This window comes from Apostichopus japonicus, chromosome 14 (genome assembly GCF_037975245.1).
Source record: "Apostichopus japonicus isolate 1M-3 chromosome 14, ASM3797524v1, whole genome shotgun sequence".
NCBI lineage: Eukaryota > Metazoa > Echinodermata > Holothuroidea > Aspidochirotida > Stichopodidae > Apostichopus > Apostichopus japonicus.
The window spans coordinates 27,454,710-27,477,557 of NC_092574.1; the positions used below are offsets into that span (position 1 = coordinate 27,454,710).

At 38.0% G+C, this 22,848-nt stretch overlaps 1 protein-coding gene and 1 long non-coding RNA gene across 2 annotated transcripts in view; one reads left to right on the plus strand and one right to left on the minus strand.

Moving 5' to 3' along the window:
• The window catches only part of LOC139980109 (uncharacterized), a 134,376-nt gene that overhangs the window by 40,415 nt on the left and 71,113 nt on the right, over positions 1-22,848 (minus strand). The window lies entirely within an intron of this gene.
• Positions 19,157-21,356, plus strand: LOC139980116 (uncharacterized). The gene is made up of 2 exons (XR_011797454.1): positions 19,157-19,376; positions 20,571-21,356. It is a non-coding gene; the product is annotated as an uncharacterized lncRNA (long non-coding RNA).

Consider the following 22,848-nt stretch of genomic DNA (forward strand, 5'->3'; position numbering starts at 1 on the left):
GGAACCCGATTCAAATGTATCGTTCTCTTCAACGTTTATGCCCCCCCCACCCCTAAAAAGAACACCGTAATCACCACTTCATATAAGTTGTCAACTAATGGTCCTCATGTGAAAAGTTATATAATAATAATTTCACATTCTCCGAAATTTTCTGAGAAATTTTAGACTCCTCAATGGTCAATAATTGCAGCTTAGACGTTAGAACCACCTACAACGTTAGAACCACCTACAACGTTAGAACCACCTACAACGTTAGAACCACCTACAACGTTAGAACCACCTACAACGTTAGAACCACCTACAACGTTAGAACTACCTACAACGTTAGAACTACCTACAACGTTATAGAACCACCTACGACGTTAGAACTACCGTTGGAACCACTTGCAACGTTAGAACTACATTCAACGTTAGAACTATACCTACAACGTTAGAAGCAACTACAACGTTAGAACACTCTAAAGATCGGTGGTATAATTGTATAGGGAACCCTTGCATCAACTAATTGCTCATAATAAACCAACTATCACGTGTTACATAATTATCGTTAAAAGGCGCTGTTCTGTAGGAGCCATGACCCATAAAATACGATATAGAGACAAATGTCTGCTCATAACCGTACTATCAAGGATCAAATGTATGGTTTGAACAATGCTTCCATTTTCCTTGCGATACCGTAATCACAGGCAGTATTCATTCCCACAAATCAAACTAGTTTGTCCATTCGTTCTTCGATTAGTGTTATATATACACCATCCTGCAATAGTGAATGTTTGATACTTGCATCATATAGGCTACGTGACATATGATGCCAGGCCATAAAGAGAAGTATTGTGCACAACGATTACTGTTTTTGTGTTCTATATGAAAACACCATGTGAGTTTAAGGTCGAAGCAGGTAACCGCTTCTTAATTACTGTAGGCTGACTAGTGAGTCTTCGAATTATATAGGGACCAGCAACCCCCTCCCCTAGAAATGCGTTCTGTTATCGGTAGACACACGTTTACTTCCTTTACTATTGTCTGACGGTGTGGGCGGGAAGTGTTTGTGATATGATAGTACGAGATAATTGAACTTGTTTAAGCTGCTGAGATTTCCGACACTATTACATAGAAGTAAAGTCTAAATACATAAACTTTACCAGTAGATTTCTCAAACGAAATATTTATATTCATTGAATTGACAAAACGGATGAAGCATTAAGATCATAGATAACTTGTATGATAAGAATGAATAGCTAGAGGTTTGCTGAGAATCGGTTACCTTGGTTACGAATACTGATTCAGCGCGAACTATATACTGATGTGTTTGGGTGATAAACTTTGCCTGACACTTAACGCAGACTTGACTTTTTTCCTGTCTGAGTGAGTGAAGGTTTAAGACCTCATGTACTTAACCAAGTTAACAGACCGAACATAACAAAAGATATATCAGCTCTAGAAGCTCTAAACATAGAGCTTAAGGATTATCTATTATTCTATTTCTTTCTCTATACCACAGTTACATTGTTATGCATAAACCAATTGACCTGTCATTTGTGAATTGATCGGTCAGTGGCCAAATACTTCTGGCCAAAAGAAGGAACTTTCTACTTACAACTACATCAAACGTGAATATCATGTAATATTATTCAATTTGCTCGAAAGCCCAGCTATGCATTGAATTAATATAAATATGTTGGGAGACCTAGCTCAGTTTAAGCGGTCCTCGCCTGACCATCAACTAACAACACACAAGCGATTGTCGTACCATGAATAAAGTAGTACATACAGACCCTAACACGACAGCAGTTAAGCTCCGCAGTATAATATACTATTGTGCATGAAAAGAAACACAATTGAATCGTTCACAAAAGATGCTATCCCTTTACTGTTTGGTTTATACTGTACATATGTACATAGCAGTACACAGGTGCATTCACTCCCTGTGTATGGTACAAAGGGTAAGTAGCTGTAGGCCAAAGACGGAAATCGTGAAACCAATCTCACAACGCTCTTGGCAATAAGTTGTACTTATTTCTATAAATCTACTCATTAAGATATTATGTAAAACTGAAATGAACTTAGATAAACTGTTGATTACTTATACTTTAAACTTAAATTAACAGCAGTCGTCACAAAGTATGTACCTTCATATTTCACAAACTGCGATATAAAAGGAAAACATAATTATCTCAACTATACACCATAAGCCATGAGCAAAAAGAACCAAATACAAATTTATGAATGTTTGAAAATATAAAGATTGCAAAACATATTTCCCAACGCCGGTGCCTTTCAGTCATAAGGTCCCCGGTTCGAGTCACTCCCAGATTAATGTAGGCTATGTCGTCCAGTTACAGAGTTGTTGACAATTAACAATTCATAATTATGGACGTTAAATATGAATGTAAGAGACTGACTTCGGTCAGCTTGAGGCTTTGATAAGCCTATGAGGCTTCTTCGCGAGTTCCTGCTTGCAGGAGGATCTAATATACATACAACGTTGCCTTAAATTTGTAAATTGAACTGTAAGTGAAGCATCTTTGAACACTCATTACTGTATTGATGTTCTCTCTTGAAACTCTTCTCTCTTTATGAAAAGACGTAATTGACTATTCTGTCTTGAAAAAAAGTTAATAACATACTCACGATATTCTGTGAATATTCCGATTATTATTTCCACGCAGGGCGCTCTAATTGACGGCTCTCTCCTCGCGGTGTTGTATTCTATAGTGAGTTAGACTCAATCGAACCAAACGTATTGTCTTCATTCCATAGAACCCTAGTTCAATTTCTATGCATAGAATATACACAGTCAACGCCTGCGCGTTATTCATTGAACAAACAGACAACGGTCACAAAATGCAAAATGCACGTCTCTATTTGAAGCTTGGCGCTATAGCGCTTTGTAGTACGAATTCGCTTCCACCGAATGGTGTAACTAGTGGCAAGGGAAGGAAAATGAAAATTATATTTAAACTATCTTTATCCACCGTCCAATACACCTGCAACCGACCCTGGCCACTACATTCAGTACTGCTTCAAACTGCCAGTACCCCTGCACCCGATCCGGTCCACTACACCCAGTACTGCTACATACTGTGTGACATATTACTTGGTTCCAAGCCAAGGTTTAAATGGTGCTAGTTTCTGCCGCAATTTGAAATAACCCATGTACAGATCAAGGTTCATCGGGTGGATAAGCTTTAGGGCAGGGGTTCCATAACTGGGAAGCATGAACCCCCAGGGGTGCGTGAGTCCATCCCATGGGGTTCGTGAGACGTTTCTGAAAGTCAAAACTGGAGTACTTTTTGTTTAACTAAAATCTGATATATCATATAATTTAGTGATCTACAAAAGTCGTACCTATGGACAGACCCCTTTTTTCCATTACAGTATTACACTATGAACTTGACCTTTTACGAAGCATTGTTATGCGTATTATAGTATAATAATGACGAAAAGTTGGGGGTTCGTGGACAACTCTGACATGCACAGGGGCCTTCGTGGGGGGATAAGTTTAGGGAAACCCTGCTTTATGAGCTTTTCCTATTGGAATAAAAATATAAAAAAAGCTAACACCTGTGAATTGCTTCGGAGCATCGTGTTCAATTTATTCGAATCTACAGATTAGATGGCCCCCCACAACCTCAATGCTTATGATATTTGCTATCAAACTAATTAAATTAACGAAATTTAAATGATTGGGCTATTTCAGTTTGGACAAATCTTCGACCAATACCATTTCCCGTGGGGGGGGGGCTTTATTTATTTATGAATAAGTTGTATACAATGTAATACACAGGGGAACTTGAATGGTACGTACATCTAGAGCAATAGAAAGTGGTATATGGATGGTGTTGATGTTTCTTTAGTTCCATTCACCCCTGGAAGGAGAAAGGAACTCCTTTACCCACCCATCAAACTCCATCCAACTGCATTCAACACCACCAAGTACGATTGGAGCATCAGTGATGAAGCCATACCATTATGCAAATCGGGATTGATAATGATTGGAAATGTATAACGGAATAATTTAAATGTTTTATAAACCGAACTAGAATCACCCTTACAAATGCTGACTCAATTTTTCAGCCATAGCATGTGGTTACTTTGTTCTACTGAGATTATAACGGGTCTATGATTAGAAGTTGTATACCTCAAATCAGTGTATTAATTAAACTTTTATCAAAATAATAAATTTAAGAAAACTGCATTTTTGTAATTAAAGACCAAAATATTAAGATCTGGCTTTCTTGTCATTTGTTGTTTGAAGTGGTCGCACTCACGATCATTGATAAAGCCAAGGTAGTGAAAACGACTAATGCAAAGAACCACAAACCACAACTTAGATTTACCTCTTAATTAAAGTAATCCCATGGTGTTAAAACTACTGCTTCAACAAAATCAAATTGAGACAACTCGAGTGGGTAATTCCAATATAGAGAACATAACCTTTTTATGGTTTTTGAGTCCTTGACCAGTTTTTGGAATTGAACGTACTTTTTATTTGGGAGTAACAGCTAACGTTTTATTCAATTAAAGGGAATGAAGTATACCTTAATCATCGATTTCAACAAAAGAGATTTCAGCTATCTGCCGATTGGCCTACAACACTGTCTGTCAGACTCTGCGCACGAAAATTAGGACTGGTGAGATTAAGGCAGGCGACGAGGGAGTCTGGAAAATTATGCGTGAGAAATGCGAATTCTCGTCTCCATAACGCCTTCCTAAGGAAGCCCTCTATTATGGAGGCCTACATTATCAAGGTCTATTTAACGAAGGTCTAATTTGTGGAAGACACAGACGGCACACGCTCATATGAATGTCGTTGGTGGGAAAATTTTAGTGGGGCCATTCAACCCCTCCTCTTCTAAGTGTAGGGGACCCTGGGTTGCAACAGTGGATCAAGATATATTGGGTTAAATGAAGGAGCTACTCGGGATACATTTCAAACATTACGTCATGGCAACGCTTACTATAAAATATATTCCAGTCACTATCGGCGCGATATGTATCACATATCTAATGTAATACTATAATTATTCATTGTCAAGCTTTTTTTACAACATTTCGTAGGCACGATTTCGGTGGCCTGATTCAAATAACGTATACTTGAATACAGTAAAGCCTTTAACTGCACTACGCATGTAACATTATGCCAGATTATGCCTGATTCAGATAACCTATATGAATACAGTGAACCCTTCAACTGCACTACGCATGTAACATTATGCCAGATTATGCCTGATTCAAATAACCTATACATGAATACAGTAAACCCTTTAACTGCACTACGCATGTAACATTATGCCAGATTATGGCGAAACATGACACAATGGAGCAAGCTTACATTAATATGTTTTATTCATGTCTCAAACATTAACCAGCGTAGTTCAAAGTAGTTTCAAATCATATCCTCCCCAATCCCGAAATTCAGGTTCCAATGCAAAAAAAAAAAAATAGCTTAAAATGCGACACTTTCCGAAAGACATGAGAGCCTGCTGTATTATCGTATCATAAAATCATGACTAATATAACGGGTAAAAGGAAAAGAATCGGGACAGTTAGTATTTTCAAATGGAATATAAATAGTTAACAAATACCTTCTTGTTCACAATTCTCCATTTAAACTATCCTTCTCCCTTTCCCACCCTACCTCTCTCCAGTCGGACGCATATTTATACGCCCAGAATCAGAAAACAATGTGCAGATAACAATACAATATAGCGATTCTTTATTGACGTATAGCATTACTACTTAGTTGGCAACACACTTATTGTAAGGTGAATCAACAACTCTTTATTTAACCTCAAACAAGCAAACTTTAACTCTATCAACACCTTTCTTTCTGTTCTTCATCCCTCCCGTCCACCTCTCTCCTCCCCACCTTCTCCCTACCCTCCCCCTGCAATTTCACTCGTACAAATTAGTTCATGAGCGCGCACGAGCTACCACATAAGCAGGTAGTTGTTGTTACACCGCTAGAGGGGCTGTTGATGACGACGACATACAGAATATGCTCACTGCATTCTGCGCGTACCATGGGGTTTTCATTCTCCACTGCTGTTTCACTGTTATGATTTAGCTACACCTAGTCAACAGGTTGGTATGTGATATATTACTCATAGTATTGACGGTTTGTCGATTATTGTCACTTTTTCATGATTCAAAGATGGATGAGGCTGAAAGATTGTCAAATGATATATCACATGATTGGTAGTATCAGGTGTTGAATCTATTACATACCCAAATCGTTGTGGGCTTTGTTAAGCTCAACAACAATACATTATTTTCAGTGGAGAGGTAATAGAACACGACCCCTTGTATGTGTGTTGTAATTGACTATGTCAGTCCATTATTACTGCATCGTAAACCCTCTGAACACGTGCACAATATCTAATGGCTCTTCTTCTTTCCCTCACTGAGAAATGAATCAAGTGTACCACGAGTGATCATTTAAGGTGTTATGTAAAGGAATGTTACACTAGTGATTTGACGACATGAGTACCTATAGTACAGACGTGTACATGACTATGACGGAATGTGAAATCTCTAGGAAAATACCTTGAGGATACAAAATGATGATATCGACCATATTATTGAAGGGTCGCTGAAGTACCTTCTAAAACTAATAAAATAACAGCGACTGTTTACGTTCGTGTTTCACGAAATATCCTCATCTACCAGTACACTGTACTTGAACCCTGAACTTACTGTTTGGTGTATTGACTTCAGGCTGTGTGTGTGTTAACGTAAATATATTATGTAGGGTTGTCCGTGCATCAGTTGGATATTATGGCCTAGTACACACTGCATAGAAGTACACACCGTGTACAGCTGGGTATAAAATCGAAAATGCGTTAATAGCACATCCCCGCTTATGAATGAATCGTATATATATATATATATATATGTATATATATATATATATATATATATATATATATATATATATATATATATATATATATATATATATTTATATATATATATATATATATATATATATATATATATATATATATATATATATATATATATATATATATACACATATAGCAGTGCTCGGACATTTCCTGCTAAGTTGAACACATGACTTTATGTGGCATGTCTGATCCTATGACATCCTGCTGATACTATATGCTCACTTAAAAGGATTGTCTGGTGGCCCAAAGAAGTTAGCTTAAAAAATAGTAAATAATTTTCCAAACATGTTGTCAAAGTATGAGAACGCTAATGTTGCGTTTGACAGAGAAACGATTTTTTAATCGTTATGGATAGACATTTCAAAAATGATTTGAACAGTACAATACGTGACGTCAGCTCTGCCATAGCAGATTGCGTCATAACCCACCCTCCGCACAGTACCTATACGGTAATCACAACAAAAACAGCGTTTGTATACAGATAAATTTCTTCCTTAATTTCCGGTGAAATTTCTTTAAAATTAGATATGTTTTCAAAAACTCCTTAAGCCGCCATGTACTTGATCGGTGGTTCCGTGGTCTTTGTGTAACACAAGGTAAATTTAACAGCAGACTCTGAGTTGTTCAGGCTATACATCGCGCTATCCAGCTCCAACGCGAAAAATGTTCGCATGTAGGCTATACTCAAACGTTGACAATCGGACAGTTCTGCGAAGCCTAAGCTTCTCAGTGCTACATTCTGCTCTGACAACGATTCGATCAATTTCTTCAATAATTTCCGGTGAAATTTCTTATAAATTAGATAAGATTTAAAAAACTCCTTAAGCCGCCATATATGTAGTAGATCGGTGGTTTCGTGGTCTTTGTGAAACACAAGATAAGTTTTAACAGCAGGCTCTTCGTTGTTTACACATCGCGGTATCCAGCTCCAGCGCGAAGAATGTTCGCGTGTATAGCCTACTCTAACGTTTACAATCGGACAGTTCTGCGATGACATCGATTCCGCCAAGTTTCATCTTTCGGTTTAACGAATACTTTACAAGTTTCCTTTTACTGTTAATTTGATCCGTGAATTTTATTTCAGCGATTTCGAAGAACAGTTAATGAACTGTGGTTTGATTGTGAGTGTACTATGTGTAACGCTATACAAGTACACCAACTGAGCATCGTAGTATATACGTTCGCGAGTATGTACGTTATATATATGAGGCAATCCAATGTGCTTACACGTGAGTTTATTTGCTGCGGAATTGGGAGTGCTAACTTCAAGTCGCCTGTTTTGCCTATCTGCAACCACTACGTCAATCACCATATTGAAGCGTTCGAACAAACGGTACTTTTGGTGAGAAACTGGTGAATTTGAAAACCAGATTTCTACAAGAAGAAAACGTCGAATGGGGACAATTTTTACATGGTTAGAAAGAGAAAAATAATAACTACAAAGACAATGTATCAAAATCTTCCACCAGACAATTCCTTTAAAATTAATATTATATTAATATTATATATTAATATTTATAATATTTTAATATTTCAGTTATATCACCATAGACAACTATGTGAGATCAGGAAGTTCCGTGACAGTTCAATGCTGTCACTGTTTTACATTTCAAGTATTGGATTCCGTGACAGCGTCCTGGTATGGTTGCGGTTACCTCCGCGGTCACCAGAAGTTGCATGGCAGTGCTTTTCCCATCACTGTAGAGCACACAATTTTGACGAAAGTCGTTGGTGGGTGGTTTTAAGCGGGGATGTGCTATTAACGCACCTAAAGTCACACATCCCTGTTATAAGCACCTGTCTTAAAAAATACCGTTTCAATTAAAAAAGAAACCGGTAAAGTTTTAAAGCCAACGTAAATAAAGTCATCGTCTTAGTTGGGTCATTTCTGAGGAAACTTCCTCAGTTGTCTAAATAATCTAAACCACCGTTATTTACCGACCTAATTAATTACTCTTTCATGCAGAATACCACCTCTTTTGTGTATCAATGATTCATTGAGTTAGAATTAGCATGACAATGTAGGCAGTCTCTCTTGAATTTCAAGATTCCAAGGTCCAAACAGACAGAAGTCTTAGGCAAGCAAACCGCTGCTATAAAATCACTCTTCTGTGTGTTCAAGTATAGGCAGTGAGTCAGTTGTTAGTTCAGAAAAATGACGGTTAAGATTTCTCCGGATTATCCATTGTCAAGAATTTTGTCTGCAACCACTCATGCTTTTAATATTCAACCTAAAGGTGAATGGCGGCTGGCGCCAACTCAACTTATATGTGTGACGTCACGAAGGTTCACGACCCTTAACAGTACCGTACATGCTTCATTGAATTCAGTCAAAGAATTAGAAGGGCGGATAAAAGCTTCAACAGCCACGTTCAGTTGTATACAGAACTACACTACAAACTGTTTCAACCGAAATCAGTAATAACATATGAGACTATATAAACATGTACGTAAATATATATTATGAATGAATTAACGCATACAATTGGAAAATGTACAGAGAAAATTGCCACTGCATCGTTTGCGCGTGTTTTGTATAGGTTTGATCTACAAACACCATGTAGCAACCTATGCTGACGGTAAGCTGGTGATGTGACGTAATATGATGACAATTATGCTGTAATATGTAATCGATTTTGTTCGCCTATCAAATGCATTTCGAATTATGACTCATAGATATACATAACTGGAAGTATGGACGAATAGTAACTCTGTTTATTGATTGTCAGCAAAACAAATATGAATATTAAACGCATTTATGCCTTTCAAACCTTCAATGTTGACTGTAGTTTTAGTGGCTCCTGGAAAAGCACTCAGCGTTTTCATTGAAATTCTCTACCATAGTTGTGGATTTCTGTTCCTAACTGTAAATGTTTGCTTATATGGTATCTAAACGTTCATCATGTATAAAGCCATCTCACATGATCTATGTGGGCCTGTATGGATTCAGGTATATACTGCAGGGACTTTGAAAGGGTGCACTGCTTCCATATTGCTAGATGGTAAAATGAGATGCTAAAATAAAGTAAGCTTTGAAAGCAATAATCGTATACACGGAGAAGTCTCAATTCGAACGTCTATAATAAGCAGCATGAAAAATGGGTCGCAGGTAGCCCCATCAAATTGTTCGTGGTATTGTTGTTGGCCATTGCACTAGTATATCTCCATGATAGATGGGTGGCGGAAGTGGGACCGATGGGAAAGTGGAGGAGAACAAGTCCATAGGGCTACGAGGCGGGTTGAAGGGGGGCAGGGGGTAGACTGCCCCCAAATTTCCAGAGGACAAGAAATTCGGGCAAAAGTTCTGAAAAATTCGGGCAGCCTAAGAGGAAAAAAAAATATATATATATATATATATATATATATTTGCCCGAATCTTTTTCAACTTGCAAGGCCTCAGAAGTGCCATTTCCGGCAATCTGGGAGGCATTTTTTGCCAAAAAAATTCTTGTAGGCTACGCGCCAACTGATGGTGGCGCTCCGCTTAGATAGTGTCACGGGAACTTTCGGGCACAAAAGTTTCTGACCCTCCAAACTGAAATGGTCCCGTACGCCTATGAGAAATATAGGTGATTTAAATTTAATACAGAGACCAGGGTCTCTTAACTTGTTAAAATTATCATACTTGCTTTTCTCGTACCCGTATTTCAGTAAGCGCATCAGTGTAGCGGTTGTTTATATTTGTTATTTATGGTAAGAAGGTGAATTCGCAGTGTATCGTCTTGAGAAGCCTTTACAGCAGCACCTTGAACAGATCAAAATATTACCCACTGAACTTTACCCACTGAACCCACAGAATATTACCCTCTGAACTTATGATAATAATATTTAGACAACGAGCTGTACAGAAAGAACTTCAGATCAAAATATTACCCACTGAACTTATGATAATAATATTTAGACAACGAGCTGTACAGAAAGAACTTCATGTACATGGCAGGATTAAATTATATGCTAGAACTCAAATAATGGTTACTAATAATCAAATTTCAACCTCCCATATTGATACATTTAATTGCCTCTTTGAACAATCCTCAGTGTCTTGGAATAATATGGGGAGGCCTATAAATGTTCAAGGGTGTTGAAAAACCGTCCCATGTTGCGGCACCACGCCAGCATGAATATCACTGCAATAAAAATGTTTAGGGGCTACCCCCCTCCCCCCTCCCTCGCTGTCGGAATTAATAAAGACACAGGGTAAATACCAGTTTGCATTTGGTATACCAAAATTCCAGTAGGTTTATAAACCCTTAGGAGTGTTAATCAAAATAATATTTAAACGATGCATTTAGATAACATAGTAATAGTTTTACGATGCATTTAGTAATATTGCATATTTTCTTCCCGAACGCTGATATTTGGTTGACGTATACGTCAATACTGCGTGACAAGCTCACACGCGTTCATACTGTTTGTGGGAGGTGGTGATAAACTTGAACTGTCAAACTTCACAGACACAGCAGGGAAACTCGTAATCTTCAAATATTTGTGTAAGGGGTTCACTAGACTGCAGAATATAATAACTTGTATATGGAGTGCACATGCCTATATGGTTACCTAGCACCGCGTATAAACTCAACCCGTTACTAAACTTGTTTTTAGCACAGTTTGCTTGATTTCATGTGCGAATTTTCTCACTTGCTTCCCTCCCTTTTAACTCCCTTTTCTCTCTTACATTAAATTGTTGTCTCCGATACATTCACTTATGAAAACAACTTTTCGAGTTTCACGCGCAAGCGTATACAATATTACTCACGAAAAAAACTGTTTCTTCGACCAAATATTAGAACAGCGTGAACTTACATTAAATTGAAACTTTGCTCGTACCCCGTCTTGCTTACTCTGAACATCGAATAATGCTTGACGCTACGATGGTTTACTTAGTGGGTAACCTGATAGGTAGCTTGGTATATTCACATTAAGAACATTCTTTGATATTATTTGTAATAACCGCAAGTAATTTTCTTTGAGGGCTATGTATATATCATTTCGATACAGTTCGTCTGGAGCGCCTACGCATGTATGACTCACCAATGGTCTAGCAGTTCACTGCATCGTTGTGTTCATATATTCAAACACGACAAGCCCTCTTTTTCCGTTTTCGCGGGTAGATTCTTTCTTTAGTCTAACCCACCTAGTTAACAACAAAACCCGCGGAAATTAATTTGATCATAATTATATATACAGCATATTATACCAGCTATGAGTATATGTATGTTATAAAAAGCCTAAAACTTTTGATTGAAACTCTAGACAAAGCGTGATTTTGTTAATGAAATTTATCATCGCATACGAGAGTTAATAATTGATTTACGCTCTCATCACCAAATGTTACTTTCTATGAATCACACTGTGAAACAATAGAAAATTAACGAAATCAGTTGAGCTATGGATGAGTAACTTTCGATTGATTCTAAAAACAGATAAATAGTGATACGTTTGTCCTTACTTTGTTGTTAATCATGGATTTCATAGAGTATAAAACCAATGAATGTCCCGACATGTGTTGATGAGGGAGTTAAATAGGCTGGGAATGCAGGAACGAAAATGGATTCCTTATATAATAAAGATAATACAATTTAAAAACAAAACATGTATGCTCGGAGTTTGAAAACCTGTAAGCATACAGTGATATAGGACCGGAGCATCCACAAGAGTATACTGGCCTTTGTAAGTATGTATGCATAATGTTAGGGAATTGAACTATATGCGAGAGTTACGGTTCGTTTCTGTGTATATAATATCATATATATGGTATATGCTATAATATTTGAGGGATCAAAAACCTTAGTCTATCGGGAAATCATAGTAATATGGGAGGGATCATTAACCTTAGTCTATCGGGAAATCATGGTAACATCGGAGGGATCATCAACCTTAATCTATCGGGCAATCACAATAACATGGCAGGGATCATCAACCTTAATCTATCGGGCAATCATAGTAATATGGGAGGGATCATTAACCTTAGTCTATCGGGCAATCATAGTAATATGGGAGGGATCATAAACCTTAGTCTATCGGGCAATCATAGTAATATGGTAGGAATCATTAACCTTAGTCTATCGGGAAATCATGGTAACATCGGAGGGATCATAAACCTTTGTCGGGCAATCATAGTGATATGGGAGGGATCATAAATTTTAGTCTATCGGTACATCATGGTAACATCGGAGGGATCATAAACCTTTGTCTATCGGGAAATCATGGTAACATCGGAGGGATCATAAACCTTTGTCGGGCAATCATAGTGATATGGGAGGGATCATAAATTTTAGTCTATCGGTACATCATGGTAACATCGGAGGGATCATAAACCTTTGTCTATCGGGAAATCATGGTAACGTCGGAGGGATCATAAACCTTTGTCGGGCAATCTTAGTAATATGGGAGGGATCAAAAACCTTAGTCTATCGGTACATCATGGTAACATCGGAGGGATCATAAACCTTTGTCTATCGGGAAATCATGGTAACATCGGAGGGATCATAAACCTTTGTCGGGCAATCATAGTAATATGTGAGGGATCATAAATTTTAGTGTGTCGGGCAATCATAGTAATATGGGAGGGATCATAAATCTTAGTATATCGGGCAATCATAGTAATATGGGAGGGATCATAAACCTTAGTCTATCGGTAAATCATGGTAACATCGAAGGGATCATAAACCTTTGTCTATCGGGTAATCTTAGTAATATGTGAGGGATCATAAATCTTAGTCTATCGGGTAATCATAGTAATATGGGAGGGATCAAAAACCTTAGTCTATCGGGAAATCATGGTAACATGGGAGGGATCATAAATTTTAGTCTATTGGGCAATCATAGTAATATGGGAGGGATCATAAACCTTAGTCTATCGGAAAATCATGATAACATCGGAGGGATCATAAACCTTTGTCTATCGGGCAATCTTAGTAATATGTGAGGGATCATAAATCTTAGTCTATCGGGCAATCATAGTAATATGGGAGGGATCATAAACCTTAGTCCTTCGGGAAATCTTGGTAACATCGGAGGGATCATAAACCTTTGTCTATCGGGTAATCTTAGTAATATGTGAGGGGTCATAAATCTTAGTCTATCGGGCAATCATAGTAATATGGGAGGGATCATAAACCTTAGTCTATCGGTAAATCATGGTAACATCGGAGGGATCATAAATTTTAGTCTATCGGGCAATCATAGTAATATGGGAGTGATCATTAACCTTAGTCTATCGGTAAATCACGGTAACATCGGAGGGATCATAAACCTTTGTATATCAAGCAATCATAGTAATATGGGAGGGATCATAAATCTTAGTCTATCGGTAAATCATAGTAATATGGGAGGGATCATAAACCTTAGTCTATCGGTAAATCATGGTAACATCGGAGGGATCATAAATTTTAGTCTATCGGGCAATCATAGTAATATGGGAGTGATCATTAACCTTAGTCTATCGGTAAATCATGGTAACATCGGAGGGATCATAAACCTTTGTATATCAAGCAATCATAGTAATATGGGAGGGATCATAAATCTTAGTCTATCGGTAAATCATAGTAATATGGGTGGGATCATAAATATTAGTCTATCGGGAAATCATGGTAACATCGGAGGGATCATAAACCTTTGTATATCAAGCAATCATAGTAATATGGGAGGGATCATAAATCTTAGTCTATCGGTAAATCATAGTAATATGGGTGGGATCATAAATATTAGTCTATCGGGAAATCATGGTAACATCGGAGGGATCATGAACCTTAGTCTATCGGGCAATCACAATAACATGGCAGGGATCATAAACCTTAATCTATCGGGCAATCATAGTAATATGGGAGGGATCATAAACCTTAGTCTATCGGGAAATCATGGTAATATGGGAGGGATCATAAACCTTTGTCTGTCGGGCAATTATAGTAATATGGGAGGGATCATAAACCTTAGTCTATCGTTAAATCATGGTAACATCGGAGGGATCATAAACCTTTGTCTATCGGGCAATTATGATAACATGGGAGGGATCATAAACCTTAGTTTGATAAAGTTATTTCCAATCCAGTATATGCATGCTAATGCAATAGTGATTTACCTGATGATCCCTCAAACCCCACCCGCCCCTCCCCCTCACCCTCCCCTGCCTCTCCCTCTTATGTATAATCTCCTAGAGCTTCCTGACTTCGAAGGTACATGGAAGGAAAGGTACCAGGTATACGCGGTAGAAATTCGTTTTGAAACTAACAATTATATCGGCCTGATCAAACCGATGCCTTTAATCCAGCGAGGGTTTGATCTCCCTCTGGTGATGTTTATTCAACTGCTGACGTCACTGCCCTTATCCACACGATCACAGCATACTTAAATCGAGGTTCAGTTTCGCTGATCTTTTATGATATTTCACGTTTCCTCGATTCCATGATATTGCCGATAGTATGCCGGTAGGGAACCCCACTCTTCCTTATATTTAAATCAGGGTATTTAACAGGAGCAAATATTAGTGGACCTGGCATAGTGAGGCGTATTTGAAAAGAGGAAATAAGAGTCGACGTAGTGAGGCGTATTGTGAAGCACAGACCAGTACAGGGATTCCTCCTTTACTCGAAGTACCCCACAGATGAATTGTTTACAGCATGCTGGACAGCAAATATACTTAAGCTTGTTCATTGCTCACCACTTTTGGACTTACGAGCAGGTTTCTTCAAATGCTATAATGACCTCTGTATTGGGGGTTACCCTGTTTATAGGGCAGGGGGGGGGGGTTCTGTCAAAGTGTTATAAATGTTAAGTGAAATTGCTTTATTTTCAGTCATGAGAGGGATATACCTAGTCAGAATCGTAAAAGCCTAGATTTAGTAATGATTCCACCCTCTCACCCATGTCCCTAGTCTTGGCTCCGACTTTCCTTTGATATTGCAATGATACCTTTGCCACAGTGTTACAATTGACTTAAAGTTAGGATTGGCAACTCGGCTCCAATCGAAATCCTAACACGGTAATTGAGAAGCCCAAAGAATAATGATACGTGTTGACACGTGTAGAGGTGGCAGCTGCTAATTTGACATACAAAGGATAGACTATAGTTGACATTTCCATATGGTTATTGCTGTTAAATAAACAGCTCTCTGTTAATATTTAATCGGGTACAATGTTAACATCACGTATGCATTATAATATACACAAAAGCCTACCGTCAGCATCTACAAGTCACGAAAATGGGGATTATTCAAATAATCCATATTGAGTCTTACGAACCTAATATAAATATGTAAACTATGAGTATGGTGAAAGAGAATTTTTTTTGGACACAATGCAAACGCCGTGTAATACATGCCGCTAAACAGGGTACAAACACTATATTTTGTTATACCAGGGGCCCTGGCAACTCCCTGGTCATACGTAGCTAGCCTACAGAGTGTTTCAGCAAGGGATTAATTAAAGATGGGAACCCATCACAAGCAAGTGGGGATATTTCACTTCCTCCACCTACCAGGGAGTTGTTATGGAACATAACGACTCCCTGCACCTATACCATCCCTGTGGATTGCATTGTAAAAGGCTAGATACAAAACATCAAAAGCATGGGGGCTAGACACAAAACATCAAAAGCATGGAATATATAACTGGGCCTATCCTAATGCGGAAGTAGTTTGCTAAGAAAAGTCACACAAAAGAGAAATAAAGCTGGTAAACTAAACGTTACATCTCCATGCAGTGTCGAACAGCTGATCCAACTCTTACCTCCCACCCCACCCCCCCCCAGCCCCTTACACTCTCTTCCACCAGAATGTTACATTCATTATCATGTCATCATAATGTATGTACTCCGTAGTTCGTGACAAACGATTTTGGTTTTTGCCGGGCTTAATTCAAATCGTTTACAACTTCCATGTCAGTTTGTTGTTGATTTACTAACAGGTCTACACTTTAAGTGAAAAAAGCGAGAATACCTTCCCTATCTATTTCTGGATTGCATCGATTGAAACTGGGTGTGATCTCTGACTTCGCGGACTACAATGGCCGCTGACCGGAACACCCCCCCCCCATCCCCCAGCAAGATAATGGTTATATTATCACAACCAACAAAGTGTCAATCATTATCACGTTCTAACCAAAGCGTTCGCTGCTCTCTTCAAATTGTCTGTACTTTTTCTGTCGGTTTATTGCTGTTGATTTTCTTAATTTCCCAAAACGGACAAAACAGAACAAGTACAACACTTATAAATATAAGCTAAACAATGAAAGTTGTAGATGTTATAGGTGATTTACGTTCTGTTTAAAACTGAGCATGTCAGAACCCCCTCCCCTCCTTTCTGTTTATAGGTTTCTATTGAAAGTTCACAAGACGCGATTTCTATCACTTTATACGTCAGGGTAACACCTTCTACAACCACAACTTTCTGCATGCTGGGTCCGATGAACTCAAGCACACTCGACCCTCTGTGTTTGACACGTTTGATAGACGGCCGTCTAACAAATACAAATATGGCTCACCTAACTTGTTTTTCATTTACTTACGCTGAATTTGATTAAGTGTCAATTTGTCGATTAATTGTTACCATGTTGACATTCTTATGTACCTTAGGTCACCTATTTGTATGGGCGCACCATACACAATGAAAATGGTGGCAGTACCTATCTTCTACCTATGTTTACCTCACTGTTTAGTATTACACTGTCGCCATGGTTATCATTCAAGGTTAGCTAATCAAATCACTTAATATCTGGAGATATTTAAAGACCCAATACGAATGGTTACTGGGTTAAAAGTGAAACCTGAATTGCCTTTGAATAGCCAAACTAAAACTTGCACGTAAGCAAAGTCACTTTCCTCCGCCGTGCTTGTTTTCATTTGAGAATTTATAACTATCCATGAAAATCATTTTGCTCGGGGACAACAAAGTTATAAGCTCATAGTGACGGGCACTGACATCAATATTCCTTTGGTACAATACTTCCGGTGAAATAACTTATATAATATAAATCGGCATAGAGCGACCGTTCGGGTTCGAATACTAGTAGAGTTTCGTTCCGAAACCAGTCAGGTTCGTAAATGCTTTCAGTTTATATGTTTTATATCTTCACTGACTGCTAAGGTAATTTAAATACATCAGCAAGCAATAGTAGAAATGTTCGATTGGGACGAGGAATAACAGTGATCTATCTTGACTGCTTTCGAACCCATGGACTTAATATCAACTACATATATACATAGCGCAGAACCCCTCCAATCTGATGGTAAATGGAAGACACTTACAAACGCAAAAATCCTTTCGCAATATACACAAGTAATTAATCGCAAATTGATACCTTGATAATTGAGACTATGTATTCTTAATTGAATAAAACCAGAATTGTCAAAAGAAAATTCATGTATCTCACCATCTGAATGTAGGCCTATATGAAATCCTAAATTAACTTTCGAATATTTAACAATCTTCATTTTCACACAATATTTGAAATCTAAGCTGGATATATTTAATAGATATTTGATGTAGCCTATAGCAATTTTACATTAATAAATCGTGCTGTCTGGTCCCAATAGAGTGATTTACTGCTCCTAGAAGTGACATTTTAAAACATGCTGAAATTAGAGCTGGATGCTGAATGATTACAGTATAAAGGCCATGAAATTTCACTAGATAAATTCCTTGACCAATCATTGATGTCTAACGCGAGATTTGTTACCATTTGCAGAGTGACCGTTGAATGATACAAAAGTCTTCGGCAAATTGAATGTGTCTGTACATTTTCATATATTACACATTATACATATTATTAACTTATACAAGTTGAAAAAATGGGTTTTATATAAGCAGTACCTCACAGCGACGACACTACGCAGGGCAAGATCGACTTAGCATAAAGTCTCTCTGACGTCACCATAGCTTCCCCCTTATTCTTCCCTCCTACTTCTATCCCCCCATTCCATACACTACCCATCATGAACCTCCAATGCAGTAGGGTATATAAAGTCTGTTGTATTCTATGACCGTCTGCAAACATTAAACTTGCTGCTTTTCGCTCACTCGAAAAAGAACTTTGTAGGTTATTAAGAAGGAAAACACCTTGACAAGTGCAGCGTACTTGGTAAATTCCCAAGTCCAATGAGGTGTAAAGTTTAAGAAAGTCATTTAATTTGACTTCACAAGTGTTAAGTCTGCAGGCAACAGTTTTCTTTTCAGGTGTTTGGAACTTCCCTGCAAGTATCGATGTGACGTTGTTTGTATATAGAGGGGGCTGTTATATGAACGATGACAGAGCCGTATATAGAGAGAGTTTGGCCAACTGGCGATTTGTGACGTCACACGCAAACCATGGGCATCAAAATAGGTCCAGTTGTCGTTACCAGTTGCGCGAAACACGAAAAACACCACACACAATATATAGCAGCTTTGCACACTGTGCTCGTTGCGAACAAACGAAGCGACTCAGAATGTCAGATTTTGACAGGCATACGAGGAGCAAAATGGATATCAGGTAATGAATTAGAGTATGCGTTAGTTAATGACATTAACGTTTATCTTCACACCTGAAATGCATAGAAAACTAGCTGAAAACCTGTCATTACACTTGTTTTATTTTACGCCTCATACTACTAGTCCTACTTTGGTCATACAAACGAAAAGCACACATCACAGTCCTGGCTAGGCTAGATTACAGACGCACAACTATAGCATCAGGCCTACATTAATAGATCCTTCAATTAAATAAAGTAGGCCTACACATAAAATGACAATTTATGCTTCACTGATCTTTTCAGGTTTGCCAAAAAGTAGTTGTACCAGAGGTCATTGTATTAAACTCCAGAAGTTACATAGTAGGATTAATATTCAGCATAACTTTTTCTCTAAAGTCTAATACAACTTATGCAAGGGTTGTGAATGGATGGAATGGTTTGCCTGAGAAGGTTGAATTGCAAGTAGCGTGAATGGGTTTAAGAATACTTTGGATGAGTACATTAAGCATTGTAATTGGGTATGACATTTGATGTCTGCGGTTTTATTCCTCTCATATAGCCTTAGGGTCCTTAATGGGGACTTGAATGTCTCTCCTGGTCTTTTTTTCTACTAAACTAAACTATATACTTGAGTGTAGGAGTTAGCAATAGTTGGGAGTCTGTGGGCAAACCTAAGACTGATATTGTGGTGTTAATTTCTCAGGAATGTAGTACTAGGCTATAGTAGGTGCAACAGATTGAATGGGTCTGTCGAGAAAAAAAACCCCGCAACAACTGAATACTGGTGTATGTTGTAGCTTATGTATTTTCCATTAACATATATACTATATGGTCATGTCCTTAATAAGGTTTCATGGATCACACTGACATAGTGTGCCTACTTGTCAGTGTTGTCAACTGAGCACAGGGCTGATGACATCATTCAGTTTGTTATTATGCAGACAGCAAATGGCCATAATGATAATTATTAATTGTTACTTATTCTTCATACTGCCCTTACTGGCCTTACCTGAACAGTGATGTATAAAAATGCAAGAAGTCGTTAAGCTTTTCATTTAAGAATCGTTTCAGCCTGTCCTATTTCAAACATATGATTGGCAGGTTTCCACGTTACATAGCTTATCAAAATGGAGCTGTTCTGTAAAGCAAGAAAATCACACATATGCATGCATACAAACACACTCATATATAACAATTTCTGAATATCTTTTCAGCTGCCCAAAGGTACTGGAATGCAAGCTCTGTTGGGTGAATTAAAAAACCCTCATTGTACTCTTTTATCGTGGTCAGCATAGCTGGAACCAGCAATGATGGTGATGTGGATTTGACAGTACCTAGACCAGAATTCAATAGCTGCTTTGTGTTGAAGTGGGTTCAACTTGCTCAAGGCCATGACAGGATGACGACTAGACATCAGGATGAATTATTTGTTGCAGAGCTCTATAAACCAGGCAGTTGTTAAAACATCCATTGGGTGACCCTCACAGGCTACCAGGCACTGCATCGCAGAAGCAAAATGAAGTGTGTGTGATACCTTCATCTTATGAGAGTGGAATGGTATCAGTGTGGCCTCTGTCAATTTGGCTTCAAGTCTTTGTTTTCTTGAAAGCTGAGAAGATCTTTCAGTGGTTTCACACTGACCTCTGTACTTGACAATTCATGTGTATTTGCCAGCTCAGGAGGAAGCCAGATTTTAATTACATTAACCAATGCTGACTTTTTTTGGGACATGTGGTACATCTGCAAGGAGGTGAAGGAAGCAGTTGGAGTTGCATGGATGTGGAATCTTGTTGATAGTCTGGCAGTTTTATCCACAGATTATCCCAAAGCTTCTCCACATTGCCACATTCAGAACTTATTACATTGATAAACTTGAAAATTGCAGGAATCTAACGAAGCACCCATCAAGGGAATTTGTTTGTATAATTATTGAAAGCTGTGACCTTCTGATGTGACAGACTAATGTGAAATAAAGGGCAGTAGATTACCTTGTAAATGAACCTTGTTATTGTTTGATTGTATCTAATGTTTGCAAAATTTTAAGTTGCATGCTACCAATTGAAACATAATTCTTTCTCTATTAATGGGATATAAATACTTCTCCTTAAAGGGTGTGGAGACTCCCGCACAAAGAAACGTCTCATGCCGGTTATCTGACCTAGTTTCGAATGCGGTGTAACAGAAGTGTTAGAGACCACCATTGATCCCAGAAAATACACATACAGCTTGCTACCATCTGTAAATAGACATTAGTGTACAGTCAATACAAACATCACAGTCAATACCCACAACACAGTGCATATAGCAGCGTGGACATCTCAGGTCTAGATAAAAGATAACAAGGTATCAGGTTTCATTACTGTAGACCTGCCTTTTGTAGCGACACAAAAAAACTTCACTTGCAAGCAACGGAAAGTAAACTTTTTCAGAGCGCGGCATGCGGTTTAGGGCAAGTCTTCAATACCTTTAAATATACTGCATCGGTTGTTGTCACTTGATCATTTGCTTGTGTGTGAGCTAAACAGCTTAAATAATATGTAAAAAAATAATACAAACTTTCAAATTGCCAGATATTTACTTGTTCAAAATCATTATCCAATCATGATTTGTTGCTATCCTTGAGTCCATTATTCAGATGATGAGGCAGATTCCCTTCAACTCTCCATGATGAAGGTAAAACCTTATATCTTAACCAACTGCCAATGAGTGTCCATTTGAAAGTTTCAAACACACAAGTGCATTGATTAAAACAAAGACTTTATTGCTGTGGTTGCAGGAACTGGATTTCAGTCTAGTAGTCACTCACCAGGTTTGTCATTATCACAGTCTGCTAACTGTGGCTTTTTATGTTAGGAGTTTTTCTTCAGAGCACATGTCACCTTTGATTTGTAAAAAAAGTCCTGAAATTCAGGGAGTTAAAATTTACTGTCTAAAGATAATTTAAAAAGATTTTTTTAACTTCAATCGTCAATGTGGGTGTCAATTAAGGGAATAAGGAGGTACTGTCGCAACTTTGATAAATGATAGTTGACTGCATCCAAATTAAACCAAGGCCTAGGCTATACTTTTGAAGAAGAAAAAATTAGGCTGAATTCATGTTAGCCTAAAAAGGCTAGGTGAATGCTGACAATTAACACAAACCAAGATCATTTAACCATTTGGGCACTTGTTTATGGCATACTAAAAGGGTCTCTATAATTAGGCCTGTATGTGTACACAACCCATAAGTTGCCAATGAGTATAGACCTAGCCTAACTAGTTTAGGCCTAGGCTACTTTGTTTTCCTTAGACCTAGTTTAATTGGGCCTTATACTGTGCCATATTATGTAATGTGCTATAACAGTTGTAGTTATAGCAAGAATGGTCCAGGTCTAACTTAGCCCAGGCTTAACTTATGCTTCGGGCTTAACTAAGGATTAGGGCTTTACGTGATGCCTAGAGGCTAGCCCACCCTTTTACATTAAACTAAAAGTGATACTTTTTTAGGCTAGG